General features: G+C 39.2%; 1 protein-coding gene across 1 annotated transcript in view; it reads right to left on the reverse strand.

The window, feature by feature from the left end:
• Positions 1-16,540, reverse strand: part of drp2 (dystrophin related protein 2) — a 290,040-nt gene extending 273,500 nt beyond the window's left edge. Inside the window, exon 1 of the mRNA XM_088344789.1 lies at positions 16,202-16,540. The gene's annotated coding sequence lies outside the window, so the exon portion shown is untranslated. The remainder of the gene's footprint in view (positions 1-16,201) is intronic.
• Positions 16,541-16,803: the final 263 nt, after the last annotated feature.

Raw genomic sequence — 16,803 nt, forward strand, 5'->3', positions numbered from 1 at the left:
AGAACGCCAGGCAGCAGATTAAGTAGCGACATGTAACTCTAATTACGTTGTGTTTTTTAGCGCTTTAACGAACCACTTGAAAAGGAATTCTAATTGAAAAGGCATGCATATTTTGATAAAAAAAAAAGATTGCCATTTTGTATTTAACTTAAATAGTCTGAGTCTAGAACAGCAATGTGAATAAACAGAGGGAGAAATGCATTACTGAATTACTGAAAATGCATATTTTCATAATCTGTAAAAAAAGATGGCTGCACAAATAACCGAAATCTAATCAATATTGTGATGTAATCGCAAGACTGTGCATTTTTTTCCCAAGGATCCATAATTTCCTATTGTTATTTAAATGGAGCATTTGGCAAAAAATAAATCTCACAGTTTGGTTTTTAACAGCGCCAGCCAATCCGAGACAAGTTTTAACGGCAATAGCCAATAAAGGCGAGTTGCATGCTACACACCCTCGAGTAGTGGTAAGATTGGGCCTGAACAAAATCCAGCGCGCGGGTATATAAGCCTGAACCTGACTGATTGACTTGATTTGAAGGACTCAGCCCCAAGTACAGACGCTGCACTACTTACGGACCATCGTTCGGAAGTTGAACTAATTCGTAAGTTGCTTCAGTGCTTTGTTGTGTATGTTTAAGGCTTGTATAAGTAACCTGTATTGTTTTGTACTAAAATATAAACATTTAATAAAATAATATTCTCTATTAAGATAAAAAAAAAGTTAAGTGTAACATACTTTTGGAAGATGAGCTTCAAAATGTCTTTCTGCGTGTTAAAGAGTGGCCAAAAAAAGCGTTGCATTTTCTCAACTACAACAAGCTTTCTTATTCCACTTTCACTTAAAAAGAAACGGCTCGCCTCTTCTTTACACTGCACACCAACCATATTGAATGGAGGCACGAGATATTAAACAATAAAAATGTCAAAGTTCTTAGCGCAGGAGAAACAGTAAAGAATGTTTACACACAAACTAGGAAAAGGAAGCGGATTACCTCTTCGGGCTGGATGCTGGGTGACCTCTCAAAGCGCCACACGCCGGTAGCGGCAAAAAGAAACACTACAGTATCGTCCTCTACTCGGAAAACGGTGCACACGATACAAAATCTGACTTACAGCAATGCCTGGACATTATTCGACAAACCGAAAAAAAGTTCTTATCTGCCGTTTTTCGTAAGTCGATTGGTCGTAAGTAGGGGAGCGTCTGTAAACCCGAAGCTAAATGTGCATTTCGGCGCAAAAGTGCGTGCTTGGGCTGAAGTACGCAGCTTCGGTTTTACTTCGGGCTTAATCCCTCAAATCAGATTAAAAGATGCAAGTAGTGAAATATTTGGCCGAAAAGCTGAAAGAAAGTTTGTGAAGCTTGTAAGCTATTGGTGACAAGCAGAAATAACTCCTGACGTAGAGGTGGGAAGAGGAAGTGGCGCAACTTCCGCCATAACACTGAGGATGAACATTTCTTTGGATTTTGTGTTTAGTTCGGGCCAGTTTCTAGCCCGCACCTTAGATCTTACCTAAAGGGCTGAACAAATAAACTTGACTTGACCCTCATGCGAGCCCCGTGTGAGCAGAGAGCAAACCTAATAAAGCTTCCCAAAAGAGGGCGCTGTTTAAATTACCGTATTTTCCGCACTATAAGGCGCACCTAAAAGCCTTCATTTTTTTCAAAAGCTGACCATGCGCTTTATAATACAGTGCGCCTTATTTATGGATCAATTTTAAAGTTGCAAAGTTTTCCAACTAACTTGCAGCCGCCGACCAAATTTTCCCCCGAACGCCAAGTAGTACGCGGTGGATGCTGGGATTTATTTACCGGCGTTTCATTGGCTAACCAATAACCAATGTGTCAATCATCATTTGAATCGATCACTATTGGCTAAAGTTATTCGGAGGTCAAGAGGCGGATCCTTTTTATCATTTACAGGCTGCCATTGGCTTAAACGGCAAACAAAGCCTGCAATTGGCCGAAAAAGATGTGTCAATCATCAGTTGAATTGATCACTATTGGCTAAAGTTATTCGGAGGTCAAGGGGCGGATCCTTTTTATCATTTACAGGCTGCCATTGGCTTAAACGGCGAAACAAAGCCTGCAATTGGCCGAAAAAGATGAATGCGTATAGCATGTGGCTGACGGCATAGAGAAAGCATTTTTTTCTATTCTGTATTTGTAAATATTGTATTCTCCTGGATTTACTACCCTCACAGATATAAGAGGACATTGCCTGCACATTATTATGAACACAACGACTTCGGTGAGCTATTCCGGGTTTTATATTGTCCCTGTATCTTGTTTCAGACTGAACTCTATGTTTCTGTGATAAGCGGTGCAGATAATGGATGGATTGGAGTGTCTATTTTTAAATTAAACTCAATTCCAAGTGTTTATTGTCATATGCACAGTAAAGTTGCGAGCGAAAAAGAAAATAGATACTAAGGAATGGTTATCATTTCTTGAATCCCAAGACTTTAACCTTCCGAATGATGGAACGATGCATTTGAGTGACATCTTACGGACACCGCATCCGCACGTGTTCTCGACACGTATTTGCGCCTTTGCAAGCTTTCGGAATGTTAAGGGGGTAATAAGTTGGACTGAACTATCATACTGTTTTGTCCACGTTCCCATTGTAGCGCCTTATAATCCGGTGCGTCCTATGTATGTCAAAAATAGGACCAAAAACTATTTTTTCGGGGTGCGCCCTATAACCCGGTGCGCCTTATAGTGCGGAAAATACGGTAAGTTTAAAGCCTGTCACTAGTATACCTTTGGATGCATATGACCCCATGAGTTATTATTCTTCAAAATATTTTAAAGTAAATTAAAGTTGTAATATTGTCATACAATATTCCAGGTATTACTCATAAAACATGATTCCATAAATATGTTTTTCCCCCCACTCATTTTCAACCCCACTCATGGAAGAGTGTATGCATCCAAAGGTTAAGTACTCACAAAAAAAAGAAACCAGCAGAGAAAATGCTCTTTTCTTTTAAACCCCCCAGAAATATTGCCAAAAAATTGCAATACCGGTCGAAAAATTCGCAATTTGTTTTTTTTTCCATAATCGTGCAGCCAACTTTTACGCACCGACCTCTGTCATGATTTTTTCATAAATAATGTGCACAGGACTATAAGGCACGGTACAATAAGACGACAGAAAAAACTGCTGTTTATAACCATTACAGAATTTAAACACGGTATTTATTAGTAAAATAACTGAACAGTCAAAAATTTTGCCGACCAAAACATTACATGCAGTGAGAATCAAACCCGGGTGGCAGCGGTGAGGGCGCCTAAACCTAACCACTAGACTAAACTAGTGATACAATGACATATTAAAAGACATTAAGTTTTACCTCATTGTCACACTCTTTTTACTCAATGCCAGAAATGTATGTTAGAGAATTGAGGAAACAGAAAGGCGTTCTGAAATATATGAATAGATGCAAAAAAGCAGGACGAGGAAAACAACACTTTGGTGTATCTGGTGATGAATTGGCCTTTGCATTTATTTATATATTTCAGGACGACTTTCAATTTTCTCCATTCTCTTATATTTGTTTCTGGCAACATGAATTAAAATAGTGTGATAATGAGATAAAAATCTAATGCATTTTCATTTGTCATCTGTATCACTGGTGGTTTAGTAATTAAGTCTCTAGTGATTAAGTGTCAGCTCTCTCACCCAGTTTGATTCCCGTTGCATTGATCGATTGATCAATCATTGCACAAATACAGTAGTATACCGTAAAACCTAGTGTACTAACACACACGTCGACACCTTTGCGACAATCCGGCTCGCGAACAAGGCGCACCGTATCAAAAAAACACACGGTTTAAATGTAGGAAAAAAGTAGCAGCTTGTAATCTACTGTACATATTTTAGTTTAGAAAAAAGACTGCTGTTACTCGAACTTTTTGGCTTTATACCTGAATAATCAGAGTCTATAAGTGTCATGATTACTCATTGCACTCATTTGCCCGCTTGTTTGGAGCCAGCTGCTGCTGGTTACCTGATTTGTTCTCCCTCCTATTAAAGCTCAGCGCTCTCACTCACCCTTTGTCAGTCTTTCAGCGAACCTCTGTTTACGCAAAGCAAGCACTTTGACTCGTTTTTTCGTGAATGATACGTTTTTTCATCCGTATACCGCTCTGCTGTTCCTGATTCCCCGTTTGTCTCTAGATTCGCCCCGTTTTTGACCACTGAACACGTTCTGATTTACCGTTCCGGCTAACAACCCGTTTTTGACCACGGACCATGTTCTGATCCCCTGCTCCGGCTATCGACAAGTTTTCCCCGCTTGACCATGCTATGATCTCCCGCTCCGGGAGACCCACTTCCACCTTACGAACACGCTACGATCCCGTGAGCGGCTTGCTTCCCTCGTCCAGCGAGCACCGGATCGCTGGCGTATGTTTTTCCTCTATATCTCAATAAACTTGTGAGTAAATGTTACGCATCTGGGTCCTCTTCTTGTTCTGGTCCTGAAAATAAGAGCCATATGAAAATAAAAGTGGAAGAATACATGTAGAGTCAGCCTACAATTACAGAAAATGCTTTTTTTTCATCCCGGAAAAATTAATGACTCTCGTATTTTCCGCACTATAGAACGCAACATATTATAAAAATTGATTAATCGTTGAAAAATCTCTGCTTGAATACGGTAATGTATCGTATTCTACAGTATAGAAGGCGGACTGGGTTATAAGGTGCACTTACAAATTTCTTGCCAATTTGACGTTCTTTGGTGCATCTTCTAGTCTGGAAGTTATGGTAATTTGGGAAACTCTTCTTTGAGTGTGTTGCTTTTCTGAATTATATTTTTCCCCAGCAGCCACTAAATACATTGCAGAAGGCGCAAGAAACCAATTACACTAACCAATCTCCATATTCGATGTATTTACTGTCATTGCTATGTATTTAGAGATGGAGATGGGGTTTTTTTTAGATTGTTTTGGGAGAGTGCAGTGCAGAAAACCTAAAATTATTATGATCACATTCCTGGAAACCCTGAGTCTAAAATGTGCAAAAGTCAAGTATAATAAATAAATAATGTATTTACCCCCTCAACTGTTATTTGTTATGGGGTGTATGGGATTCAAGTGAAAATAAACTTGCATAGACTTGATCCCTCATATCTTTCAGATTTAATTTCGCTCTATGTTCCGGTCCGGAGCCTTCGCTCTGAAAATGCTGGTCCACTAGTGATCCCAAGAGCCAAGAAGAGATCCGCAGGTTTGAGAGCGTTCTCCATTCAGGACCCGGTGCTATGGAATGCTCTTCCCCCTGAGATTTGATCTGCAATCTAAGTGGAACTGTTTAAATCTAGGCTTAAACCACACTTATATTCTATAGCATATGAATAACCTATATTTTATGTTGACAATATATGTGTATTTTTTGTTATTGCAACATCCATTGCAGCCTGGTCATCATTACCTCATGTGCGGTCCCTTCTCAAGGTTTCTTCATTTTCCTCATGTTGAGGTTTTTGAGTTTTTTCTTGCCCTCATGTAGGTTTTAGATCAGGCCATGGTGTAATAATAGTCTGTGGTTTGCAAGAATCTGTGGTCTATGCAGCCCTTTGAGACTATTTGTGATTAAGGGCTATACAGATAAACATGACTTGACTTCCAGACTGATGTTCTGTTTCAATCGGCAAAAAACGTACACTACACTATTAAATGTACACTCTTATCTCGCAAGTCTCGTTATTTATTTTTACGATTCTACTGAGATGCAGCACATTTCAAATGTGTATGTGTGTCCGCCTATGTAATTGTCCATATGTAAGAAAATATATATTACCATGAGATCCAGTAAATCATATTTCTGAGCAAAAACCCAAGATTAGCGTTAGTAATGTGAAAAAAATAATGTATCAGGGGTAGAAAGATTGTTTACAGACAACAACAAGGCCTAATTATGTTTCCAAAGGGGCAGCACATCAGCGCAGTTGTGTGGCACAGTTCTGAGGTCATGGGATTAAACCTTCCTGTTTGGAGTTTGCATGGTCTACCTGTGCTTGCGTGGGTTTCCTGCGGGCACTCCGGTTTCCCCCACATTCCAAAAACATGCATGCCAGGTTAATTGGCCAGTTAAAATTGTCCCTAGGTGTGAATGAGCAAGTGAGTTGTCTTTCTCTGTGTGCCCAGTGACTGGCTGGCAACCAGTTCAGGGTATCCCCTGCCCACTGTACGATGATAGCTGGGATGGGCGACCCTACTGAGGCTAAGCGGTCAAGAAAATGGATGTTTCCAAAGACATTTTGATAGACATTGACCACAAAGGCGAAGTAAATACAAGTACAAAGTGGCGCAGTAAACTAAGTAAAAGTAGAAATTACTTTTACATAATTCACAAAGAACTATGAGATGGAGAATTAGCATCATAGTCAATTACACACAACAAATTGGTTAAAGCAGAGAATCTGAGACACTCGTATCACGACTTCTGCGAGACTGAAACATGCACATGCACACAGAAAACACAGTGACATCAAAATGTCTCTTAAAGGCACAGCATGTTTTAGAATAGATATGTTTTCACAGTAGGCAAAAAATAAAAATCACAATATACAATAATTAATTCTGCACTTTTGTGATTTAATCTCACAGCCTTTTTTTTCTTAACACGGAATATAATATGATTTATACAACCATCACTCTCATCAAAACATCAACTATCACATAGTGCTAATTTTTGCAAATGTTTAATGAGGGCTTCATGATCAGTTAAAAGGCACACAAGCTACATTTTGAAAGCCAGTCATTTGAATATCGTTTGTCTTCATTCAAATTACTTTCTTTGACGGAAATTCACAGTCCTGCATTTCTAATGCAAATAGGCAGCGTGGACAATTAAAACAAAGAAAAATTATGATATATTTCGCAAGAATAGCCAACATATCTATCATTGTGAGCGATAAAAAGAAACAAAATGCTCTTAGTGCTAAGACGCTGGTTCCAAGAGGCAGGCAAATTAGCATCATTATCTGGCTATGCCTTGCCGCTGCCATAACTCCCCTGGGAACGCTACATATTACTTGTAATTACAATAATATCCACTTTAAACAAATGTTACTTGGACAAATGAAATCTCAGGCCCTGGTAATGCAAATAACATCCGCCAAAAGAGACCTTATATAAAAGTATACAGTCAATTGATGGATTGAGGAGTGGAGGGGATGGATGGGGTTATGTTTTGCTTTTTGGGATTTTTTAAACACACAGTTGATATAAAATATTACTTTCACAACATCTAGAGCAGGGGTGTCAAACTCATTTTAACTCGGGGGCCACACGATAGAACAAACATTCTGTCGGGGGCCGGACTAATGGGGATGGAAGAATGAAATGGAGAGATGGACGGAAAGAAAGTAAAAAAGAATAAAAGAAGAATGAAAAGGAAAGATGTGGGAAATAAAGAATGAAATAACAAAAGAAAGAAAAAAGGAAGAATGAAAAGGAGAGATGGAGAGAAAGAAAGAAACAAAGAAAGAACGAAAGAAAGAAAGAAAAAAGGCATGAAAAGGAACAATGGAGAGAAAGAAAGAAACAAAGAAAGAAAGACTAGTAGATTGAGGAGAAAGAAAAAGAGAGAAAGAGGGAGAGAAAAAGAGACAGGGTGGGAGAAAGCAAGAGAGAAAGAAAGAGAGAAACAAAAGAGATAAAAAGACAAATAGTGAGAGAGGGAGAAAGAAAGAGAGAGAAAAAGAAATCTAAATGGAAATAGAGAGAGAGAAAGAGGAAAGTAATGAAAGAGAGAAGGGGAGAAAGAGGAAGGGGACACAAGAGAGAGAGAGAGAAAATACAAAGAAAAGGAAAAATTGAAGAGAGAGCAAAAGAAGGTAAAAAGACACAGATAGAGAACGAGACAAAAAGGAACGAACGAAAGAAAGAAAAAGAGAGACAGAGCGAGTGGAAGAGAGAGGGATAGAAAGTGAGAGAAAAATGGAGGAAAAGAGAGAGAGAGAGAGGGAGAAAGAGAGAGAAAGAAAGAAAGAAATACAGTACAGTGTCACTGTGAGAAGCGCCTGGCTTTGGCGAAATCAAGTGGACATATTTCTCACTGCAGCTCGTTTTTCTCTTGCGCTTCCTTCAGCGTTGTCTCGCGGGCCGGATTCAATCCCTTAGCGGGCCTAATCCGGCCCGCGGGCTGCCTGTTTGACACCTGTGATCTAGAAGCATCAAAGTGACAATCCAGGGGAGGAGCTTCTCCGAGAGTCAATGAATACTCTTGTCTGATGTTTAAAAACGACTACACAGAAATCAGCACTTAAAGAGTTATGTTGTAATATTCAAATATGTTAATCCATGACTTCTTACACAATGAGACAGAAAACATCAATTTCAGCTAATGAAGAGATGGGATCAGCTCTTGAATGCCAGTGTGGAAGATCACATTAAGCAAACTCATGTTCTCAAACGTGTTGCCAAAATACAAATGACTTTTTCAGGCAAAGATTGAGCAAACATGGCCAAGGATGAAGAGACTATTGTCAGTAGAATATGGCTTCAATTAACTGTGTGACCCTTTAAATGTTTAACTTTCTAATAGATATAAAATCCGTTTATGGACTGGCTTTTTTGTATAAGAATGATTAGACAAACACCTGACTCTGCGCATTTGTGAGTTCCTACAGCTATTTCCTGTGGCTCATTTATGCTCTGAATATTATGTGAATGAAAACTTGGAAGGAACTGTTTTTACCTTTAAAACCCAAAACGAAATCAAACAAACACACGGAAGAGGAAAAAAGCAATTTACAACAGTTACGCAAAGAAAATAGTCTAGACAAGACGTTATCGGATTGCACAATTTTGTGAATGCTAAAATGCATTTCACGTGCTCCACGAATGGCACATTCTTAACATGCGTCTGTATTTCTGCTGCAGGCTTGCTCTAGTTTTGGCAGTTTGTCTCTTTCTTTGAATAGATTTTTAGGGACAGTTGCAGAAAAAGGGTGATCCACAAATCCTTATAAATCACATTTTCCTCCCAAAAGTCATTAAAATTATAACATTCTCTCGTTGCTCCCCTTTCAACTAAATATGGCACAGTAGGAATACAGGCCGTCGCTATAGCAGGGGGATGGATGCTAATTCATCACGCACCACTAAGTAACACGGGACCTCAGGCAGATTTAAACACAGGATGACATTTTCAGCTCAGGCTGTTGAATTAAGAAAGAAAGACAGAAGCTCCAAAAACAAGAGAGAAAAAAAGAGAAGCGATCAAAATGTTGCAAGTCTCGTCAAAGACGCTTTAAGCAGTAGTCAGAATTAAGGACCTATGAACTTTTTTTCACACATTCGTGACTTGCCCAGATGGAACTTTGACATAAATAGGCATTAATGGCACCAACAAATATCAATCCATCCATCCTTTAACACAGGGGTGGGAAAACTACGGCCAGCGGGGTGAATCTGGCCCGCCAATAGATTTAACTCGGCCCACAAGACAAGGCTGAGAGAAACACAAGAGGAAAATGATTTAATATAATGCTAACATAAAATATATGTTAAAAAGTACAACTCATATATATGCGTTGTTATTTTTGTATCTTTCCTATCCTGTGTCTTGTCATATGTCCTTAAAAAATAAAAGTTTTCGTCGCATTCGTGGCCAATATTCAAACAGCTCGCTAGATTTTTCCGTACTTGTTTTTTTAATCAATTTTATGTATGAATATATTAAAGTTCATACAATTAAAATACATTTGAGGTACCTCTATTTCGCTAAATGTTTTAATGGAAATGATCACATTTAGTGCTTAAAAAAAGGGCTGTTATTTTGAGATTACTTTTCATTAAAGTGATTTCGTATACTTTTTCGTATACTTTCAGGGTTTCAAAAACAATTGGATGAAACAGTCCCCTCATAAACAATTTGGCAATAAAACAGAACATGTGCAGGTAAATGCAAACGAGAAAAAAATTACATTACTTTATGCTATCTTTTTTATCATGTATTGCAGACGTATCATATTTTAGACTATGCTGTTCTATCCAGCAAAAATCTAAGTGCACTCTTGGGGCCGCGATCCATTATCTCTAACCGCGTATTGCGGCGAGCATTGCAGCTTCTTTTTTGCCGTGACTGCAGTATTTCCATTTAAAATGAATTACACTTGAGTGGCCATGATACATTATCCCCAATCCCATATTGCTGCAAGCGGGGACCAGCACAAGACACTTTTGATGAAAAGCATGGTGTTTTGGCCTTAAACCAAATCAATGATTGTGCCCATGATCCATTATCCACAATCGAATATTACTACTAAAAGGGCCGAAAGAGCAAACATCTGTCATTGGTGATTTTTTCTTTCCATGGAAGCTATTTCCACCAAAAATGAACAGCTCTCAAGTAGCCGTTATCCATTGTCTCCGGCTGTCTATTCCCGTGGCAAAGCGCCTGTTAAAAATTGAGGGGGGGCTACTTGTTAGATTTTCACATATCGCAAAGGTTTATGGTCCCATTAGCTGCAACAAACGTAGTACCTTGGTTTGTCAATGCTCAATATGTGTGACCAAACTTTACAGGTCTTTATCTGTGGTCTGAAATGGAAGATGTCAACTCGCATTAACAATGCATTATCACCATCTATTATCAAAGAGTGTAATTATATCTTAGTTATTTTTGTTTTCTTAGCCTGCAACCCACTTCTATCCACTTTTTGGTCACGATTCACCAGACGAGAAAAACTGCTTTAACCGCCTGGGTCGTCGGGGCACCAAGTCCTGTGTGTGTTGAGTACACCTTGGCAGTGCCCACCCCTCTCCAGGCTATTTTTTTCGGTTGCTACCCCACATGAAACAGATCATGCAATATAAAACAGGGATTTGAATGAAATAATCTCACCTTGCCCCATTTCATTAAATTTCAAATATCAAAATAAGCATTTCAACCAAGCTAATGAATCATTGCTCGAGTGTTTACAAACACAAAAGCAGGGTTTTATTGTGTAAGCCTCCTGTTTTTTGTTTGTCTAAAATAAGGCTCCCGAGAACCAGCAGGCATGTCGACAGAAGCAGGCAAACACAATGAGACATTGCACTAATCCTTTTAACGTCTTTTACAATTACTCTTCACAACAGTTTGCAGACATAAGTGGCTCCTAAAGAACAGCAACGCAATCCTCATCATAACGCAGAAAAACTGAGACGTTGCCCTTCCTGGCGAGCCACATCAAACGACGCTGGGGAAACAATCTCTCGGGGACAACACCGGACATTAAGTTATTTCAAAAGATAACAATGAGGAGAGCGAAAGATACCAGCTTGGAGCGATTGTACAGTTTCTTTTATCCTTCTTGGACAATTTGGTGTTTTTGAAAGGCCTTCATTGGCAGGAAGATGAAAGAAGCACGGAAGAGTAGGCGTCTGATCCTTGATGATAACGCTTTTACGACTCCTCATATTAGAGAGACAGATGTAGAGGAACTATACTGGCACGAATACATTTCTCCTAACCTTTTCCAACCACTGACTCTGCCAACACAAAGAAATACCCACAATTCATTCACAGGAAGTGACCAGACTCTCCAGCTGTAAAATAAAGATTTGAAACCCCAAAGCTTTCATTTGTAATTGAAAGATTACCGTAGATTCCGGACTATAGAGCGCACTTGACACCCACCATTTTTTAGGTGATCTGCTACTTTTGTTCTTACACAAGCCGCACCCATGTACAAGCCGCACCCATGTACAAGCCGCACCCATGTATAAGGCGCGTGCGCCCGCATTGAAACCTGTGATTCAATCACAAGTTTAACCAAGACTGGGCTGTAAGCTCCATGATTGTATTTTTTTGGTTTGAACAAATTTATTGACACTAATAACAGCAAACAACCCTTCTCGACAATCTTAACAGCAATCAAGCATATTCACAATTTCGTTATTGCATGGATAGTACACAATTCTAGAGTCACAGTTGGCAAAATAGAACATTTTAAGCTTAAATACCATATGTTTAGAGTATTGCTTACTGTATGATTTTGTGAATGATACTAGAGACAAAAAGAGGCTATTATAGAAAAACGTTACCACCACTTGCTGGCAAAAACGGTAAACACCGAATTAGATTCTGAGCAAAATAAATATTCCCTAAAGCAAGTTTTCATAACCAGAAATAAATAGTAAACTATATCCTTGATATCTCACTTATTGGTGAACGTTTCATTGAAAATTCAAATTGCTGATGTGCAAAAAAGTCAAAATACATTTTACCTAACAAAATACTCTCAAAACTATTTTTTTCTAAATATAAGCAACAAAGGTGTGTACACCCGTTCGAAACTATGCAGAATCAAGTTAAATTTGCCAATTGTCATTCCCATTTTCATGTGACTCAGTTAGATAAATTCTGAAGTGCGAATTGTTAGCAGTAATGTTTACACTCTCGACACGTCCACACAAAAACAGCCGGTTTTGTTCCTCGTTTTATAGTGTACAAACTGAGAGATTTTAACATATATATGCGTCTAAATGAAGATGCTTGCAATAAATACAGATGGTATTGACTATGCTAAGTCTGAAGTGGAGCTGTAGCCCGGAAAATTACCTAGTAGCAAAGGAGGCCAGAGGGTAGAGGTAAGATCTTAAGCCCGAGACTGGCGTGTGCCCAACCCAAAAACACCTCTCCTCCTTACAGTCCTCACTAACAAAATATAAAAATTTGGGTTTGCTTCAGGCTTGATCTCTCAAATCAAGTTAATTGGTCAGGCTCGGGCCGGTTCAGGCTTCAATACCCGCAGGCCCGAGTCAGGCGGGATTTTTTAAAAATTAAATCCTAAAATCGTGTTGTTGGGGTTTTTTTTTCGCATTTTACAGAAAACATCTGAGGATATTTTTAACGCATGATGCGATACTGGCGTTATACTAATACTTCACATAAATTCAACAAACAATTTTTGGAGTATTCAAATAATCTATAAATTATGTAGTCAACTAATTAGAAAAACGTATTTCATTTTGATTGCTGAGTTCTAGCACCACATAGAACATTGGTGTGAATTCATAAAGGTAAAGATAATAATAGTAATAATAATTAAAATTACGTTGTGATATATGGTGATTATGATTTATGACATTTTGTGGTAATTATACATGTCCACCAATAGTATATATAAAAATCATTGGGTATATATGTATCATTATATTCTTGACCATAAATGTGGAGGGCGTTATTTGAGGTGACCTTAAAAAGATGAAAGTAGAAAACTTTCTCTAATAAGTATGCTTTAACAATGCCCAAAGGAGTTCAGAGAGCCTTTTTTTTCCCAGCACGCTTATCTGCTTTTATCTTACTCATAGAGGTGTTGAGGACTCGCATCACATGAGGAAGCAGCAAAGAGGGGAGAGTGATTTTATGCTCATTCACACGTATTCTGTTAGCCTGAAAATGGTGAAAGTAAGAAGAGGGCTGTTTCAAATGCAGTCCAAACGTTAACATAAACCCCCAAAAATATGAAAAAAGAAGAGGTTATTCGAGCGTGTCTAAGAAAGGCACGTACTTGATGAATGAGCTGTGATCATGACTTTAAACGAGAAAAGAGTAACAAACTTTCAAAACTGCGGACAACACCTTTAATGTTTTCACTAAAGTTGTATTTACATTTGTTTCCAGGGGTTGAGACTCGAATGACAGATGTTGTGGTACTACAAGTACCAAGAACTTCATTTAAAGAAAAGATGTAGTTCATTCAGCGATAAAAAACAGAAACACTATCAAAAATATGAAGGCTGTACTCACCTTCTTGAGCTATAGTGTGCCTTTTATCGCAAGACAACCAACCGACTCCCTATAATAGCGTGGTGGGTGACCCACGGCCTGGGACAGCAATTCATGCAATTCCCGCAGGAAATAAAGACTCTCTGAAAAAGCCAAAACTGTGTTGCGTCCTATTATGTAGTAGTAAAAAGCATTCCCTGGAAGGCAGGCAGTCCCTTGTCGAAGCAGAAAATAAGAAGAACCATTTAAACAAAGGAGAACGGCACTCGGAGGAGTTCGGACGTCTTCCAAGCCTTCACAATCTTAATTTAGATTAGCGCCGGCCTCAAAGACACCCACTTACTGCAAACGTCATAGTTGACTCAATATGTCTACTCGAGTCCCTGAAAACTGGAATACCCTTCATATAGCCTAAAATATGCTCAACAGAATCAGTGGTTTAGATTCAATGCATCAAATGACAACTGGCACTAAAGTAAATACAGAGTATTTGGCACAATTAAATGACAGTTGGGAATTATTTTTACATTTCGTACAGTTCTACAACCATTAAAAGTAATCTGGAACTCACAATCAAACTACCGTATTTTCCGCACTATAAGGCGCACCTAAAAGCCTTTTTTCAAAAGCTGACCATGCGCCTTATAATACAGTGCGCCTTATATATGGATCAATATTAAGTCGCAAAGTCTTGCAACTTAAGCAAGCTAGATTTTCCCCCGAAGGCGAAGTCGTCCGCGGTGTATGCTGGGATTTATATACCGGCGTTTCATTTCCTAACCAATGTGTCAATCATCATTTGAATCAGTCACTATTGGCTGAAGTTATTCGGAGGTAAAGGGGGCGGATCATTTTTATCATTTACAGGCTCGCATAAGCTAAAGGGGCGAAACAAAGCCTGCAATTGGCCAAAAAAGATGAATGTGAATCACATGTTGGTTGGGTTGCACTACGGCATAGAGAAAACATTTTTTAATATACTGTATTTGTAAATATTTTACTGTCCTGGATTTACTACCTCACGGTTGCAGGAAGACCATGGTTACGTATCATTAATGAACGTGAAGGCTGCAAGAGAACTTAGGTGAGCTATGCGGATTTATATTTTCCCGGTATCTTGTTTTAGAATGATCTTGATGTTTCTGTGATGAGTCTATTTTTAAACTAAATTCAATTCAAAGTGTTTATTGTCATATGCACAGTAAAGAACCCTGTTTCCCTTCACAATAAAATTCTTACTTTGCTGTCCACACAGTTGCCAGCAAAAAATAAAATGGAAACTAAGAAATGTTTGTTTGGTGACATTGTACGGACACCGCATCCGCACGTGTCTGTGACACGTATTTGCTTCTTTGCAAGCTTTCGAGATTGTTAAGGGGGTAATAAGTTTGACTGAACTATCTGACTGTTTTGTCGACGTTCCTATTGTAGCGCCTTATAATCCGGTGCGCCTTATGTATGGGAAATATAGGACCAAAAACTATTTTTTGGGGGTGCGCCCTATAACCCGGTGCACCTTATAGTGCAGAATATACGGTACTTTTGCCAAATTTATGTTACATTTCATAGAAACAGTAATGTATCTATTTATATATCCTATCTATCCCAACATTCTTTTCATCTTATTTTTTCTTTGTGTATCTGTTGATGTGAATACATTTGTGTTCCCGTAGTGCTTAACACGCGAAAGGTCGCTGGTTCCAGATCGGGTGACAACATATGTTGGCCTGGAGAGGGATGGGCACCACCAAGCTGTACTTGCCTAAGACACACCACAGGAAATGGTGGCCCTAATACCCTGGTGGTTAAGGGATCCTATCAACCAACCAACCAACCATAGTTCATGTATTTTTGCTTATTAATTAAACCAATGTTTTTTTAATGTATATTTCTTGTTTTTACCAATAGCTGGCGCTAAATATATCTCAATAATCACGAGTGTCAAGCAATACATTTTCAACTTCAAAAGAGTCACGTTTCCTAAGACCTCAAAAAGTTCTCCCACCATGAACATTTAATTTTCAATTTTTTTTTCAACTAGCAGGCTCTAAATAATACAGACTCATCAATTGAGTAAATGTGTTCACTGGTTTAACAGTCAAGTGAATTAAGTTTTACACCTGAACCAAATAACCACGATATACAAGTCAATGAATGCCCTCTAGCAGCCAAAGAGAGCATTTGCAATTACGGTATTTTGTAAAATTAGACCTTTTGATAGACACCTTTCTCGTTTTTCACATAGCCTACTCAGAAATTTAAGGTAGACCGGATTAAATCGTCCAATGGGTTGTGTGATGGACATCCCTGCATCATTCATCATCTCTTCTTGAAAACTAACAAGACTCCAAGAACAAGCAAACCAATTGAGGTATACTTCATGACGCGACATTTGTTCCACCAAACGTAAAAATTGACAAATAAAACCACGCATGCATAAAACAGAAGTCTTTACAACTTACTTCAAAAGAGAAGAAAGATCAGCCAATCTTTCCTTTCGGGATCAAGTCCGAAAGCTTGCTGCTCAGCTCAGGTGATGGAGGCAAATTTCCCCCGGCTCCCGAGCGGCTGCAGCTGCAGCGACAGATCCGGCGGGGGTGAAGGCGGATTCGGGAAAAACACCGGAGACAAGCGCGGAGGAGCCGACCGGCAGCAGGGAGCGTGACATCAGGGAGCGGCGCTTCCGTGGACCTTCGAGTGCCTGTGGCGAAAGGGATGTCTTCCGATTGTCTTGCCTTATTTGTGATGAGGTGTGGAGCGGAGTGGGGAGGACGCGAGTGGCCCGAGGTGGAGCGAGTCTAGGCGGCTTGGCTCGTGCGCGCCTTCGCTGCAAGTGCGTGTACAGCTCACCAGCGGAGAGATTTACAACTTCCAAGTACCTCCCACACTTGGATCCTGACATTAATTCACTCCTGCGTGCTGGTGTTTAGAAAGGCGGGCTGATAATGCGAATGAAAACTTTGAATAATGCCGGTGCAGCAAAAACAGTGAGCAGTTTTTATGTATTTTAAATGTTTTTAAGATAGTTATTGGTCCATCTAAATAGATAGATAGATAGATAGAT

The sequence above is a fragment of the Urocampus carinirostris genome, chromosome 9 (assembly GCF_059441175.1).
Source record: "Urocampus carinirostris isolate Australia breed hairy pipefish chromosome 9, RoL_Ucar_1.0, whole genome shotgun sequence".
Classification (NCBI taxonomy): Eukaryota; Metazoa; Chordata; class Actinopteri; order Syngnathiformes; family Syngnathidae; genus Urocampus; species Urocampus carinirostris.